The 16,511-nt window shown below is 42.7% G+C and overlaps 1 long non-coding RNA gene and 1 pseudogene across 2 annotated transcripts; one reads left to right on the top strand and one right to left on the bottom strand.

Annotated features, from left to right (window-relative positions):
• The first annotated feature begins 1,649 nt into the window (after positions 1-1,649).
• LOC136548548 (ABC transporter G family member 45-like) lies at positions 1,650-7,249 on the top strand (annotated as a pseudogene).
• A 45-nt stretch (positions 7,250-7,294) lies between these two features.
• Positions 7,295-8,389, bottom strand: LOC136551555 (uncharacterized). Of its 2 annotated transcripts, none has more exons than XR_010782610.1 (4): positions 8,128-8,389; positions 7,955-8,061; positions 7,750-7,852; positions 7,295-7,590 (listed from the first exon to the last, which is right to left on the bottom strand). It is a non-coding gene; the product is annotated as an uncharacterized lncRNA (long non-coding RNA). The 2 variants fall into 2 exon arrangements; XR_010782611.1 differs by having other exon boundaries at positions 7,295-7,587.
• Between the last annotated feature and the right edge of the window lie 8,122 nt (positions 8,390-16,511).

Below are 16,511 nucleotides of genomic sequence, written 5' to 3'. Positions count from 1 at the left end.
CCTGAAGGGACGGCGCTCATCGACGAAGCGCTCCCCCCACCGAAGTGGCACAGCGGATCAAGGAGGTGATGAAGCCTTTAAAGGACAATGCCGACGTTGTCCTTGATTTCGTGTATCCAGTGCCGCGGACATCCCCCGATGCATCCGGAACCGGGGTTCATCGATTTCGTAAGTTCTCTTTTCTCGTGCCTCCTTGTCACTTGAATTTCTGACACCTTGATGCTAACCACAGGATAGCAGGACCAGCCGATGAGACTCATCCTCGGGGATAGCCTGACTCCGCTGCTGAAGGACCGGATCCTAGCGACAGCGAATCACACCACGATCGAGTGGGATAGGAGGACGAGGGAGCTCAAGAAGAAGAAGATGCTATGGAAGCAGCAAGCACGGGATCGAGGAGAGGAGACAGACAACGACGATGACGATGATGATGAGGAGTTTGATGAGGTTGTAGCCGACGTGGTTTGGGATGTCCTAGAGGGCGAGGATTCACTGACAGGCACCCAATTGTCCACGCAGGGACCCTTCTCGTTCCACGTGGGGGGAAGTGAGTCCATGAGGCCAGCGAAGCCAGGCCCATCCTTAGGTCCGGTGGGAGCCGGTGGATCCGTCGCCACACCCGGGGTGTCGATGGAGGATCGGTGGATGGGGGAGGCGGATCTGTCGTCGTGCCTGAGGTACTGATGGAGGGGGGCGGTTTCGATGCCGTGCCCCCATGAGCCGATGGGGGCGGGCGGCCCTGTCTCATGAGGCGTGTCTGGTGGCGATGTCTAGGAGTTCCTTGGTGGTTTGCGGGCCCTTGCGTCCCAGCTTGTGAACCAAGGACTCGTAGGTCATCCCGGACAGGAAGGCTCCTATCATGTCGGCGTCAACGACGTTGGGGAGCTCATTGCACTGCTAGGAGAAGCGCCGGATGTACCCGCGGAGGGTCTCACTGGCCTTCTGACGGCAGTTCTTGAGGTCCTAGGGGTTTCTAGGGCGTTTGTACGTGCTCTGAAAGTTTCCCACAAAGATCTCATTCAAATTCGCCCAACTCCGGATTGCGTTGGACGGCAGGTGTTCCAACCATGCTCGTGCCGAATCAGCCAAGAACAGTGGGAGGTTGCGGATAATGAAGTCATCATTATCCGCACCACTGGCTTGACAGACAAGCCGATAGTCTTCAAGCCAAAGTCCGGGGTTTGTCTCCCCTAGAGTATTTAGGGATATTGGTAGGCGGTCGATACCTTGGCAGGAATGCAATGTTGAGGATGTGCGGACTGAAGGCCTGAGGCCCTGGCAGGCTCCTTCCACAGGCTCTGGTCCTCGTCGCTGTCGTAGCATCCACCACGTTGAGGATGATAGCCGCGGCAGGCTCCTTCCCTTGGGTCGCTGTAGGCACGTCTGTGGGTGTCGATGGTGCGGCATGCGTCGTGGTTGTGGCTGAGACATTGATGTACCGGGGTCGCAGCGCGCTGCCCGGCGCCTTGTGGTGCTTGGTGGACTGATGCATCCCTGGTGGGGCACACCGAGGGCGTACACTGGCTGGTGTCGAGCTTGCGTCGTCGAGACAACGAGCTCTCCGCCTACTGCGCTGCCGCGCGCTCAAGTAGCGTGCGAATTTCACGGTGGGCTCGATAATCCTCGGGAGTTGCGGCCTCTAGAAGGCCATGGAGCAAAGCCGTTGCGGCGGTGATGTTCTGGCTTGCCCAAGCGAAGTGAGGAAGGGTTTCATCGTCGACGATGATCCTTCGATTTACATCATGGGCCATGGCGCGTGCGCGCCCACCGTTTCCGCGGCGTTTGATCTCCTAATCGACCTCCGCGTACTCCCGATCAAGCTGTTGTCCGGCTTCGTCTATCTCCCTCTTTCGGGCTCTTAGCTGCTCCACCCCTACGTGAGGTGGGGCCGCTGTCCCCCCTTCAGTTCCGCCGCCGAGGTTGCCTGCCGGAGTAGTCTCCTCCGCGGAGACGCTTTCGACGTGTCCCACGGATGTTGCCACCATGAAACATTCTCGGGAGGGGTGATGGCTCCCCCTGTTGGAGTCAGAGGCAGAGTCCGACCCTGGCCCCTCCACGAGGAGGCCGTGGAGGGATTCTGTGACGCTTTCAATCATCCCCACGAACTCGTTGTTCGCGGGAGACGGGATTGCGCGCTGTGCCACAAGGTGTTGCGGAGACCGAATGAAAGCGCCGTTGACAACAGAAAATAATAAAACGTGGCTGCTTGTGTAGACAACAGAAACTCTATTTGATGACATAGCTCAATTCGCTAAAGTTTAAAAAGTTACTAGCTTACTTTGAGACATCATTAACAGGCAGTAATCACCCAACATGATTCTGATCTGCTACTGCTACATGCTTGAGATTTAGAGTTCTTCAAAAAACCCAAATCCATATCCTTACAAAAATCACATCGATGAAGAATATACAATGACAAACCATTTACAAAAAACAATTAATGGCCACGTTATAGCCCATATTTCCTACAGATGCCTTTTGAACTTATTATATGAATATTGGTATGGATGCAAATCTAAACCATCAGTTTTTCAGCTTGGTATAGTGTAAAAAACAACCTAGTATGTATTCAGCTAGAAAAGATCAAGAGAAATAAAGTCACTGAAAGGAAAAAACATTTGAAAAAGGCAAAACTAGAATGTACATCACTACAACATGAAATGTCTGAGAATCTTTTATGGAGTTCTAAAATATAGAGAAAACAGAATGTTTTACTTGCTAAGAATGTCAGCATAGCCATAACCAATAAACATATCGAAGTCCTTTGCTGCCATCCATCACATAATTGTAATAGAAGAAAAACCAAGATCTCATGCGGCATACATATATGGAGGTGATGAGGTCTGAAAAACTAAATACTACTTGGTAGTTAAGTGGTATTATACATGAATTCACATGGCTAGGTTATCTAGAAAACATGGACCATTCATGACCATGTCATAGTGCACAGATAATTTTGGCCAGTTAACAGTGCATGGTTTTAGTTGAAGCATTTTAACATCATCTGTTGCCCATAAGTGTAGCATATATAAATAATAAAACATAACAAATTTTCCATTCGGCACAATGAAAACTCAGTATTGGATAGGTTACCTCAAGAATGGATCAACAGCAGTATTGGACAGGTGATGAAAGAGAGTATCAGTACCATTCCATTGAAACGTTTGTAAAGTGCTTTAGAGCCTATGATCTTCCTCAACTTGTGCAAGATGAGAAATACAATAAACATAATATAAAACAAGACAGGATAGCATTTCAAGCAGATGACAGACAAACCATATCGAAGTGTAACATTTTCAAGGCTTGTTTTGTGAGAGAAATACTCCTACTAAAGAGAAATTCTCCAGTTCAAATATTCAAGGCCATACAGATCACTTTCCTAGATTTTATACTCTCAACACTTTTCTTTAGAACAGAAATGAGGCAAGACACAATATTTGATGGGAACGAGTACATGGGGGCGCTCTTTATGGCTGTTGCTGCCATAAACTTCAATGGTATGACTGAACTTACGATGACTGTAAAGAGGCTTCCGATATTCTACAAGCAAAGAGAGCTGCTATGGTTGCCAGGCTGGGCAATCCTTTGCTCGATTTTTCTTGTAAGTATCCCAATGTCACTGATGGAGACAGGCCTTTGGACCTGTTCAACCTATTTTGCCATCGGTTATGCCCCTTCGCCTGATAGGTAATTACGACAAATTTAAAAACCATCCATCTTACTGCAATGCTAAAAAATATCAATATGCTGACTGTAAGTTTTCGATCCTTGTTGTAGATTTTTTCAGCAGTTCCTGGTACTCTTCGTGATGCATCAAATGTCAATGAGTCTTTATCGGTTGCTTGCATCCCTAGGAAGAACAAAGGTAATAGCAAACATGCTTGGGACTGAGGCTCTTATTGCAATTTTCATACTTGGAGGCTTCATCATATCTAAAGGTAAGATAACAGACCCTGAATTGCTCAGAGCACAACAACAAAGTTAGCTTTTGACTATGTCGAAGGTATGAACACAACTAACCCCTGTTTTTTTTAATTAAAAAATGGTAACCAGATGATGTCCAACCATGGCTTCGCTGGGGTTGTTGGGCCTCCCCATTCACCTATTCTCTCAATGCCGTTGCTATGAATGAATTCCTGGACAAAGATGGGCTACTGTAACTGCTCATTTACTAAATATCAACTCATTTTTCAGTGTTATAATACATTCAGTTTCAAACTCTGATTGTTATGAGAAATAGCCAATGGTGCCACAGGTATTCCACTACGAAAATGCTAATACCACGGGGCAAGCTGTCCTGAAGGTTAGGGGGTTAATATATGAGTGGCACTGGTATTGGATTTGTGTTGGTGTTTTATTTGGTTTCTCCCTGATCTTCAACATCCTAAGCACACTTGCATTGGAGTTTCTAAGTTGTATGTGCATCAAAGGAAACCCTTCCTTATTTAAGTTGATCAATTATTTAGGACACTTATTCTTTTTAAATTATTTGTAGCTCCCAAGGAACATCATGTCAAAATAAAATCACAAAAGGATTGGGACATATGGTACAAAGATCAAACTGTTGGTGGTCAGGTTTCCCCAATTGATCTAGTCAACCTTCCATTCCATCCTTTGTCTATTGTCTTCAGTCACATCAACTATTTTGTTGATATGCCTAGTGTAAACTCTCCGCCTTATTATTTATTGTCCATAAAAAAAATACAGACTCAACTTTTCTTGTATTTGTCTGACAATTGCAAAAAATGATACTAGGAAATGAGAAAGCATTCAGGCCAGGGGTGCTAACAGCATTGATGGGGATCACTGGTGCAGGGAAAACTACATTGCTTGATGTTTTGGCAGGAAGAAAAACAGGAGGGTACATTGAAGGCATTATCAACATAGCTGGTTACCAAAAGAAGCAAGAGACATTCTCAAAGATCTCTGGTTACAGCGAGCAGACTGACATTCACTCTCCGTATCTCACAGTCTGTGAGTCACTGCAGTTTTCAGCATACCTTCGGCTGCCTTCAGATGTTAGTCCTCATCAAAGAGATGTACGCTAACATTTTCCCCTTTTGTTTCAAAATACGAAGAACTTAGTCTGAGGAAAGGTTCACAGTATTTTCTTTTTCACATGTCTCAGATGTTTGTAGAAGAAGTTATGGGACTAGTAGAGCTAAGTGACTTGAGGTGTGCTATGGTGGGCATTCCTGGGGTAACAGGCTTATCAGCTGAGCAGCGAAAAAGACTTACTATAGCGGTGGAACTAGTTGCTAGCCCTTCTATCATTTTCATGGATGAGCCAACAACTGGTTTGGATGCTCGTGCTGCAGCTATTGTCATGCGAACAGTACGGAGGACGGTGAACACTGGGTGCACTGTGGTTTGCACAATTCATCAGCCAAGCATTGAGATTTTTGAATCTTTCGATGAGGTATTATAATTAAGAAGAATGTATATAGGCCTAATTCTACCATAAAAATTAAAACTTAATTTCCAATCTATAAAGGCATTTCTATCATAAAAAACTGTTCTTATTAAACATCTCAGTTTATTCAGTTAAAGAATTTACATAGTTTCAACAAACTACAAGAACCTGAGTTCCTTCTTACTAATTCCAGCTATTACTTATGAAAAGAGGAGGTCAGATTACAGCGGATCACTAGGCCCACTATCTAGAAGTTTGACAAAGTACTGAGACTATGATTCAGATAAAAGCATTGTTTGTATATAGCATACATTAGTTATTTTCTTGTTAGGCTATTCCTGGAGTACCTAGCATCAAGGATGGCCAAAACCCAGCTGCATGGGTGCTAGATATCACTTCACATACCATGGAATACACAATTGGAGTGGACTATTCTGAAGTTTACCGAAAATCGCCATTGCACAAGTAAATGCAAATAAAGCATGATGTTGTCCATTAAGCAATATACTCACTCTAGATTTATCATAAAATTAGCAAATGGTATTTCAATGGACTTTATTGTATCTGCAGGGAAAACATGGCTCTAGTTGATGAATTAAGCAAGCAAAGAGTAAACCAAAAAGATCTACATTTTCCACCTGGATATTGGCCAAACTTTAAGGCACAGTGCATGGCATGTCTTTGGAAGCAGCATTGCTCATTCTGGAAAAACCCAGAGCTAAATGTTGCACACTTTCTAAACACATTTGGCATCTCAATGACTTTTGGCATTGTGTTCTGGCAAATCGGTTTGACAATGTAAGAACTTTTCATCACTCAACATTATTGATTCATCAATGGAATTTAACCAGATTTTTCAGTACAAGAAACTTACCAGTTTTCTCCTGCACAACAGCAAGGAGGAACAAGATGTGTTCAACATTCTTGGAATTGCATATGCATCAGCACTGTTCTTAGGCCTTGTGAACTGTAGCACATTGCAGCCTATTGTAGCAATGGAAAAGGTTGTATTCTACTGAGAAAAAGCTTCTGACATGTACTCTTCCATGGTATATGTGATCACTCAGGTAGACAAATAGCTATATCTAGCTAACTCTGACGAACGATGATTTTAGCTGACATGGAAAAAGAAAATAACAATGGTGCTTATCAGATTCCTTTGTGCAGATAGGAGTTGAAATCCCATATATGCTTATCCAAGTGTTCATATTCTCAGCTATTGTGTACCCGATGGTTGGATTCCAGCTAACTGTCACCAAGTTCTTCTGGTTCGTCCTATACATGATACAGAGCTTTACTGACTATACACTCTATGGGATGATGGCTGTTGCACTTACACCTAACATAGACATAGCTTCTGGTTTATCCTTTCTCATCTTCATGATATGGAATGCCTTCTCTGGATTCATTGTGGAGAGAAAGGTAATTTCTTTCCCCTTTCTCTAATCCCCTCTCCTCAATATATATGCATCTTTGGTACTCATACAGTTTGGACAGCCAAATCGATGCTTCTACTATGTAACAAAAGTTGCACATCTGATGTGATACATTGTCATTCACCTGTAGATAATGCCATCATGGTGGAGGTGGATGTATTGGGCTGACCCCGCAGCATGGACCGTGTATGGGCTCATGTTTTCACAGCTTGGAGACTGCACAGAGCTGATCCATGTGCCAGGCCAACTAGATCAACCAGTGAGGTTGTTTTTGGAGTAATACTTAGGCTTGCAAGGCGACTACTTCCTCCTGGTCACAGTTCTGCATATCGCACTTAGTATGCTCTTTGGCATTGTGTTTTGCATCAGTATCAAATACCTTAAGTTCCATAGAAGGTAGACAAAGAACAGAGAAGAAGATAAATTGAGTACGGGGGAGCTTCACTGCAATTGTATATATATATAGTGTATAACGTGTGACCCCAAGTGTAGAAGTACAAAACAAAACTGGCTTCCTGGAGCCTGGGTAGTAGTTGGGCACCCAACCAAATGTGACAATATGTGTATCTATGCCTAGGCATACATAAGAAAAAAAAGGGTGTACCCAGTGCAGAGAGCTCCCGCTCTGTGCGGGGTCTAGGGAAAGGTGTCAGTGGCAAGCCTTACCCCGCCTATGCAATGCGAGGAGACAGCGACTCAAACCCGGGACCTTCCTCTACCGCTTGCACCAGACCCGCCCTTCTAGGCATACATAGGAAACAATAAGCAATATTATAGTCGCAAAAGGCTACAAGAATAATTAGTTAACATAATAATAAGTTCAAGGGCTCGAGAAATGATTCTCTTCCTTGAATTGCTATATTGGCATCAGTTGTTGCAAGTAAATATTCAGATAAGTACCAGTCCAATTTCCCAACTAAATTTGTGGGCACTGAGTCTCAAACAAATGAGCTGATTATTGCAATGTCCCCATTCCTTTCGCCGTCTGAATGCAGTATGGTTCCTGGAATGCCAAAATACAGGAAGTGAAATCCAAATGAGCCGTACTGACTCTTCAATAGTAAGATAGAGCACACCAAAATGACTGGAACAAAGAACTAATCACCTAAGCGAATGGCCTGCGCTAACGATGCGCTCTTCCCAAATCGATTCACCTCTCAAATCGAATCACCAAGCAGACCCGCAGGAAAGGCCAACTAAAACTCCTGCACGCTGCAGCGTGGAATAGAGCGATGATGCCAAGTGCAAAAGTAAGGACTGGGCGGCTGGCTCAGTTACCTCTAGAAACGCGGCCGCAGGCAGGGGCGGATCCAGCGGTGGGGGCGGGGGCTCAGGCCCCCTATCCAAACCGAATCAGTGTAAATTATTGTAGAGCATCTATGAATTCGTAGGCAAAGTTCTATAGTGTAGAGAGGCTGAGATTTAAGATTGAGTAGCAGTGTTGTTCAGTCCCCTAAAATATTTTCTGGATCCGTCGCTGGCCGCAGGTGCACCGCCACGACTGTGGAGATTAGGAGGCAACGCCGCATGCGGCGAGGATAGGATGGTGGAAGACGACACCAGCTGACTCCGCCAGCTGCCGCAGAAGGAAGTGAGGCCGCCCGCATAGGGCCTTGTTTAGATGCCATCCAAATTCTAAGTTTTTTCACTCTCTCTTCATCACATCAATTTTTAGCCGCTTGCATGGAGTATTAAATGTAGGTAAAAAATTAACTAATTACACAGTTTAGTTGGAAATCACGAGATGAATCTTTTGAGCCTAGTTGGTCCACGATTGGACAATATTTGCCAAATAAGACGAAAGTGGTACTATTTATCGGTTTGAAATTTTTTGCAATCTAAACGAGGCCTAGGTATGGGTTTGGTAGTGGGTATCGAAGACCAAAAACTGACGGTCTTTTCCCAATTAGGGCCATGTTTAGATTGCAAAAAATTTCAAACCGATAAATAGTAGCACTTTCGTCTTATTTGGTAAATATTGTCCAATCGTGGACCAAATAAGCTCAAAAGATTCATCTCGTGATTTCGAACTAAACTGTACAATTAGTTATTTTTTTACCTACATTTAATGCTCCATACAAGCGGCTAAAAATTGATGTGATGGAGAGAGAGTGAAAAAACTTAAAATTTGGAGGTGATCTAAACAAGGCCTAGGACATGTGCAGATGTACATGGAGATTCCAATCTAAACTCGTACTCGCTCCTGTCCTAGTTATAATTTGTTCTATTTTTCAAAATACATGATTTTTATAATATAAAATGACTTAAAGTTTAGAACGAAGGAAGAATATTTTTTAATGAACAGAATATTATACTCATCGTCTATGTGAATATGGGTATACTTCTATAGTATTGTGCAAATTTATGAAAATTCTATACCCGGTTCAAACTATATAAACAATTTACCGTTTAAGTCTGTTACAATCCTATGTCTATGTGGTGGTGTGATCTTAATCTGGTTATTTAGTTTCAATATGAGTTGTGTACCCCTCTTTGTGAGTGCAAACAGATCTGTATTGTTCTCCTCAAAATCGAGGTCAATCGAGGTCAGTGGCCTGTCGAGCCTTTCTTAAGGAGAGGGCGTTCAGTGGTGGAGTGGTGGTGTCGGGCAACACCATAGTGGCATGGGGCGACGCATGCTACTACAATCTCAAGTAACTTCAATTTGTTTCTCTTTGTGTCTTTTGAGTTTTGAGAGCCAATCTTGGTCCACTAGGCGTCGGTTCAATACATCTTACAAAATATGCTCAATTGAACTCATTTTTCTGCAATTTAGCAATATGACCTAGAAAACACAAGACATAATTATGAGTTTAGCATCAGCACCAAGTGGTATAGATTTTCTTATAAAGAATGAAAGATACATCGAAATGTATTGAAAACTTACTTCAAATAGCGCCAATAACACTTTACCTCTCTTATAGAAACGGGGGAATTCCTTGTGTGTCATTAAAAAAGATTGCAATGCCTTGTGTGTCTCTAAAAAAGTTCAACGGTCTTCAGCGCCACTGCTCCAACTTTTTTGTGGCCTCCATGTCACTTCAGTTTGGGCTCTAACGCTGTCAAACTGCAGGTGTGAAAAGTCGAAAATATCCTTAAGTCAAAATATGCTATTAATTTTTTGAGCATCTTAACGACTTCAAATGAAAAAACTATCTATAATTTTGATATAAAAATTATCTTTATTTAATTTCGCAAAAAAGATATAGTTTTTCTAAGATATATTAATCATATCAAATCATATTTTTTTGCGGAATTAAATGAAGATAATTTTTATATGAAAATTATAGATCTCGACGAGATCTACAACTTTCTAGTTTTGAGTTTTTTTATTTGAAGTCGTTAAGATGCTCCAAAAAAAATTAATGACATATTTTGACTTAAGGCTATTTTTGACTTTTCACACCTGCAGTTTGACGGGGTTAGAACCCAAACTGACAGGCAGTGGCATGGAGGGCATGAAAAAGTTAGAGCAGTGGCGCTGAAAACCACTAAACTTTTCTAAGGACACATAGGACATTACGATCTTTTTTTAATGATACACAAAATTCTCCCTATAGAAATATGTCGTATCCCCACCGCACGAGTCTTTATAGCACAAGGCTAATCACGGAGAACAGATTGTGGAATAACATACACACAAGGACGATGGCCATACAATTAAACTCATTTGGAGACAATAGGAATGATAAAAAAATAGCAACAGTGAATGAAGTATACATATACCACAGGACCTACCACTGAATGTTACACACCTTTAGCAACTAACATTACTTTAGTCTGTTCGCTTGTTGATTTTGGTTAGAGCTTATCAGTCAGTTAATAGTGTTTTTCTCTTATAATAAACCAGCACCAGCTAGGTTTATCAACCCAAAAACCAACCAACATGCTCACCACAGAAGTGGTCTTAGAACAGATTCGTAACACTCCTTCACAACTGAAAAATGAACCAGGCAATGAGTGAAGCTATAAAGCCACAGAAGTGGTCTTAGAACAGATTCGTAACACTCCTTCACAACTGAAAAATGAACCAGGCAATGAGTGAAGCTATAAAGGCTACCATGAGTAGCACTTCATGTTATAGAGCCGAGAGTCATTGCTGCCTAAAATCAAAACAATTAGAATATCCCTAAGGTGCTGTTTGGATCCTTCTATTTTAGATGAATTAGGAATCTACTTAATGAATTAAACTATTTGGTTTAAAATTTGAGATTTCATAACTTTTTAAAGTTCACATATAAGCCTATCTCAAATTCATAAAGTGTGAGATAAAAATTGATTCTATAGATCACCATGTCCATGTTTCTACTTTTCAACTTATAGCACGCTTTTCAACTCGCTTTCTTATAGTAGGAATGCAACATATAAAACATCTCTCTTGCATGGCTAACAATAATATACAAATATATTTCATATACAACCATATTTAGCTTAATTAATATGTATCTCAGTTATAATTTATTAGAATAAATTCAATTCCATGCAAACGGGTCCTAAAGTTTTTTTTCCTTTCATTGGACCTCAAACCCACAGCTCCCCACCACCACATAACACCACCCCCTCTCCATGCATCCTCACAGTCCACCTACACTAATATTGCTATATGGAGTTCTACTACTTGTCCTCCTTGTTTAAAGCTTTCGTCAACTCTTTGGACATCTAATTGGCTTCGAACTAAAAAAACTTTCGACTAAAAATCATAAATTCATCAAAATATATAATTTTCATATAAAGTTTGTTGAATTGGACAACTAATTGGCCTCGAACTAAAAAAAACTTTCGACTAAAAAGCTTAAAATTCATCAAAATATTTTCATATAAAGTCTGCTTTCATTGAATTCAAGTTACTAAGGAACCAATCACTTTATACTTGGAGTAATTCTAAGAGTATCACCACTAGCTCAAAATACAAGATCGGGAATAGGTGTATATCATTACTATTAATTCCTTTTACCTGTTATAATGTGGCGGGAAGAAAGACCATTTCTATATTATTAGTGCGGCTATATATGCCTCTACCTCTGCCACACGGAGTCTAACTTCTGCCACTAGTTTGCTAGACAGCTTCAGCCACCACCGTGCTAGGATTCTGTTGACGCCACATATGATCCGGATCATACACTAGCAAGGGCTAGCGCGCTCGCGGTCGACAAACGACCTTGATCGTAGCAAGAACACAGCGAATCGACGAAACTGATCTAGAGATCGGTTAGGCCAATGTAGAGCCCATTCTTCGCCTCATAAACTCCTGAACACCTCTTGGGAAGACCGTCGGGGAGGAGGACGTGGAGGATGTCTTAGGGTCGGCAAGGCCACCTAGAACGCCAGCAAGTCTCGCCACGAGACATGACGAACAACAAAGTAGAGAGAGGAGAGGGTAAAAGGGTGCAGTAGATGTGTTTTTGACAATTTGAAATTAGGATCCTCAATTGACCGTGATCCTCTTATATATAGAGAGAGGGGGTGGTCTTATCCCAATAGAAAATAAGTCCAAAATATGTTCTCCAAGTTTCCCACGCCAAAAATAGAGTTAAAACCGATTTGGAAACTAAACCAACTCGGACTTAGCAGGAAAGTCGGCTTAGCCAACTGGGGAGTCAGCTAAGTAGGTTTCCTTAGGCCTGAGCACTATGGCTTGGCCGACACAGGCGACAGTCGGCCTTGTCGAATTAGACAGTCTGCTTGATGAACCAGCTAAGCCAGCTTGGCGAGCCGACCGAGCTGACTTCGCCAGGGCAGACGCCATCTTCTCTCTTTTTTGCTTGTTTCTCTCGTTGTTTGTCGCGCCAATTAATTTTCAACACTTACATGATGTTAGGAACTTGTTGGACATGCCCATATTCCATGTCGAGATATTTTTTAGTGTCAACATATGCCCTCCATTTTCTAAGGTGAATGAAGTATGAACCTGAAAACATGAATAAAGCACTACATAGCAATGATGCCCAACTCATTGGCTATCTAGCATCTAAGGGCGATGTATCGACCATATTGTTCTATGGACGATACATATATCGGCCATTTGTTGGGAAAGCACTCTAGGCATTTTGCTAAACACTTGGAAAATACTTTTTCAAGTATCTCCCGTTGATCGCTCTAGGGATCACTATCACCTTGCAACGTCTCTAGCAGATGCGAATTCCATCACTTTGATCACTTTCTAAAGGCCTTCCAAACTCGGTGACCACTTGCCAAACTTGTTTCTCTTTGTCCGAAGTGGTAGTATGTTTTTCACACTAAATCTCCAACTTGGAATGTGTCGATGCCATACCCTCGGGTATTCCAACTTCCGTATATGCTGACTACCGACTCCAGATCAGAGAAGATCCAAAGGCCTGCGACTACTCTATTCGAGGAAGGATATCTCCGAATTAGTGCCAAGACTCTGACTAGGGCATGACTCCTTAGCTTGAAGGGCAAGTTGATCCTAGATATAAATAGTTAGCAATACCCCCTTATGTATCTATCAACTCTTTCATAGGCATAGCTACATTGTAATCTCAATCTCGCCGAATACAAGAGTAGCAACTAGATGTAAGGCTTTTATTTGCTTCTCGGGGGCCCAAACCAGTATAAATCTCATGTCTTGACTGTGATTGTTCTTCGCATCAAGTAGGGTTCCCCAAGAACCAAATATCTGCCGATAAAAAACACCGATAGTGGCACATAAGGTAGGGGAATCGTGCGCGAAGATCGATCATGCCGATCATCAACAAGGTTTGGTACCCAGATTTGACGCATTCCAACGTCGTTGTAGCACCATCCTCTGTCAAGTCTACGGTCATGAGTGATTTCTACTCATACCCCCAAATCTATTCTCCATCCCACGACGTGTCGCCAACTATCCACTTTGGAAGTCTGGTATTCGAACACCAAGGAGATTTCAATCTCAAATTGACTAGGATCAAAGATCCTCGATCTAACCCACGCTAGCCATGAAGTTTTTACCTCATTCCTAGCTAGATCCCTAAGGGTCTCGCTGACTTTGCTGCCTGTCTTGATATTGACTACGACTAGCTCAGATGAAGAGATCAATCCTTACGAAGGGTGTAAGATCTATATGGCCACATGGGACAACACGCAAGTAGCAACTAATGTTGGCTCATCGACAACTCATTAGCCGGCATGGCTTAACAATGCCGCAACGCTCAATACAATCCCAACACGGATAGTGACAGAGTCTACCCTACGCCTGAGAAATCTAAATTCTGACTTCCAAGCGCTCAAGAAGACAACATCTAGATCAGGACACTCCTAGATACTATGGGAGCCCTAGCGCAAGAAGGAACATCACTAGCAACCGTCATCAAATGGGCGCAAGACCTTGCTGATCAGGCCAAGTGTCGGTGTTTGATAACCGGACAACTCCTCATGAGGTTACCCGGGATGATGTTTGAAGGGCTTCGGCGTACATAGAACTCGATAGTAAATGCAAAGAGATGAATAGTTTATACTGATTCGGGCCCTTTTGTCGAGTAATAGCCTTTACGTCCAGTTGGCATATAGCCTTTTGCGTTGGATTGATTGGTATGATTGTTAGAGTTACAAGGGGTGCACCGTACCTCCCTTTATATAGGGGAGAGGGTAAGGGGGAATAACTAGTCCTAGTTAGTTATAATAGAAGAGTCTTAGTCCTATTATAGAATCTAGCTTTCTTAGTACGCCGACTAGGTTGATCTTGATAGCCTAAAGTCCACCCCACCTTGTCTCACGTCCTTCAGCAGATCATGGGCCAGCCCAAGGCCCGTCCGAGTAGTAACCCCTATGGGGAACCCCAAGGACCCTGGTCCATCAAGCCCTCAAGCGTGTCGTGGTTGAACTTTAGAAGCCTTCTTGTTCCTCTAGGTCTTGCTGAGTAGAAACAAGCATTGTTTGAGTGCTTTCATGAGTGAAGCCATGAGGTGCTCTTCAAAAAATTCAAGTGGTGTATGCTTTCTGTGAAAGTGCACTCACTGAGTGTAGCCTCTGAGCCTCTTACTGTTTGAAAACAAAGAGTTAGAGGGTCCAAAAGAAAAAACATCCATAAAGGATATGTACCCTACAGCCCCTGAGCCTACATCCGAGTACTAGTACTCGGAATAAGGATCTGAAAAGAGAATATACTCGAGGATGCGAGTGTAAGCCATAATTGCCGTCTTATCTGCTTGTGAAAAAGCAGGTAAGATGCATCAACGTCACATGCAAGGTTGTTACCACCGATCAAAAATATATTAAGAATATTTGATCGAATTTGCTAACTGAGATGCTGTCCAGTGTACTATGGCCTGACATGTGCTGAGAGAAGGCTGTGCTGCACACTAAAAAGGTGTAGTGGGGCGCACTGTACCCTTGTATTGTGGCATGTGAACCTATGTTAGAGTCAAGAACTTGTCTGCTTTTTACCCTGTGAACATAGTCCATGTACACCACTTTGGAGCCTATATAAACCCTCTTGGTGAGCACTTGAACCCCATTGAAGGAGGAAACAAAGTAACTCTAAGTTTGTAGCTTGCAGATATGGTGGTTAGTGAAGTAGACCAGCCCCCAGGATTACTCGGCTGGTATAGCCAAGTGATGTAGCAACTAGAAAAACTCTTGTGATAGGGTTTATAGATAGGCTAAACCCGCAGTTATGCATAGTAGATTAGCCTAGAGCTGCAGCTAGAAGAACTCTTGTGACGACTAGTAGAGTGGCATACCAGTAGTCCCATGTTAGTTCTTCAAGCGTGCATGTCGCTGTCTATTCAGGAAGGGTCGTACTCTAACCCCAAATGTGTATAGATGGCGTTGGCTGGGTGGCAAGATGTGCAAATAGCTCATCCTGCATACTAGTCAGTAGGCTGCCTCCTACAACAACTATGCTCCCAAGGGTAGTCGGCTAACAAATGTTCGTAGTCAAATAGTCTACCCAAGGTTCTAGGCTAGGACACACTACACTTCTGCTATCTACATGAGCATAAGCATCATCCATTCATTCATATGAGCATATATATGCCTATGATCATGGCGGCGCTATGTGATCATGCTATGCCTGTGATCATGCTTAATTATACATGTGATGCTTAATTATACATGTATATGCCTATGATCATGCTTGGCTAGTGCAGGTGATTGTTGTTTGGTCACTAAAATAACTTAGATACACTTAGGATGGAAAATGGAACCAAGTTTATATTCATGAGTTGGTCTAAAAATGCCTTTATTAAGTTGATTGTTTGACCTAACTTGACTAATTACTTAGAGAGCTTGCATGGAAGTGGGACATAAATAAAAGTTGTAGTTTAGGTCATTTATAACAAGCTTTGTTTAAGGGTCAAGAGCTGAATTAGGGCCTAAGTTGGTCAAACAGGGATCCCAAAGTCCAACTTAATGCTGTTTTGAGAACAGAAATTTTCTGTCTTAAACGGTTCATAGTTTTCATGTAACCATCTTTGGCAATTTTTAGTTTACAAACCAGCTTGAATTAGACCAAACTCCTTTAAGCAATTTTGTAGTACTCACATAGCTTTACACAATGGTGAAAATGGTTGATCAAAACTCACCATAGTTTGGGAGATCTAGGTGTGCAAAGTCGTGCTGTCAGACTGCCTGAATCGACAGTTAGCCGATTTCAAACCGACCAACAGTGGCCGATAGCACGTAGGCCACGTGCGTGGCGTGGCAGCCGTACGCTGGCATTAGCC

This window comes from Miscanthus floridulus, chromosome 4, assembly GCF_019320115.1.
Source record: "Miscanthus floridulus cultivar M001 chromosome 4, ASM1932011v1, whole genome shotgun sequence".
NCBI lineage: Eukaryota > Viridiplantae > Streptophyta > Magnoliopsida > Poales > Poaceae > Miscanthus > Miscanthus floridulus.
The sequence above is the reverse complement of the archived record's forward strand: the minus strand, read 5'-3'. Positions and strand labels throughout refer to the sequence as shown.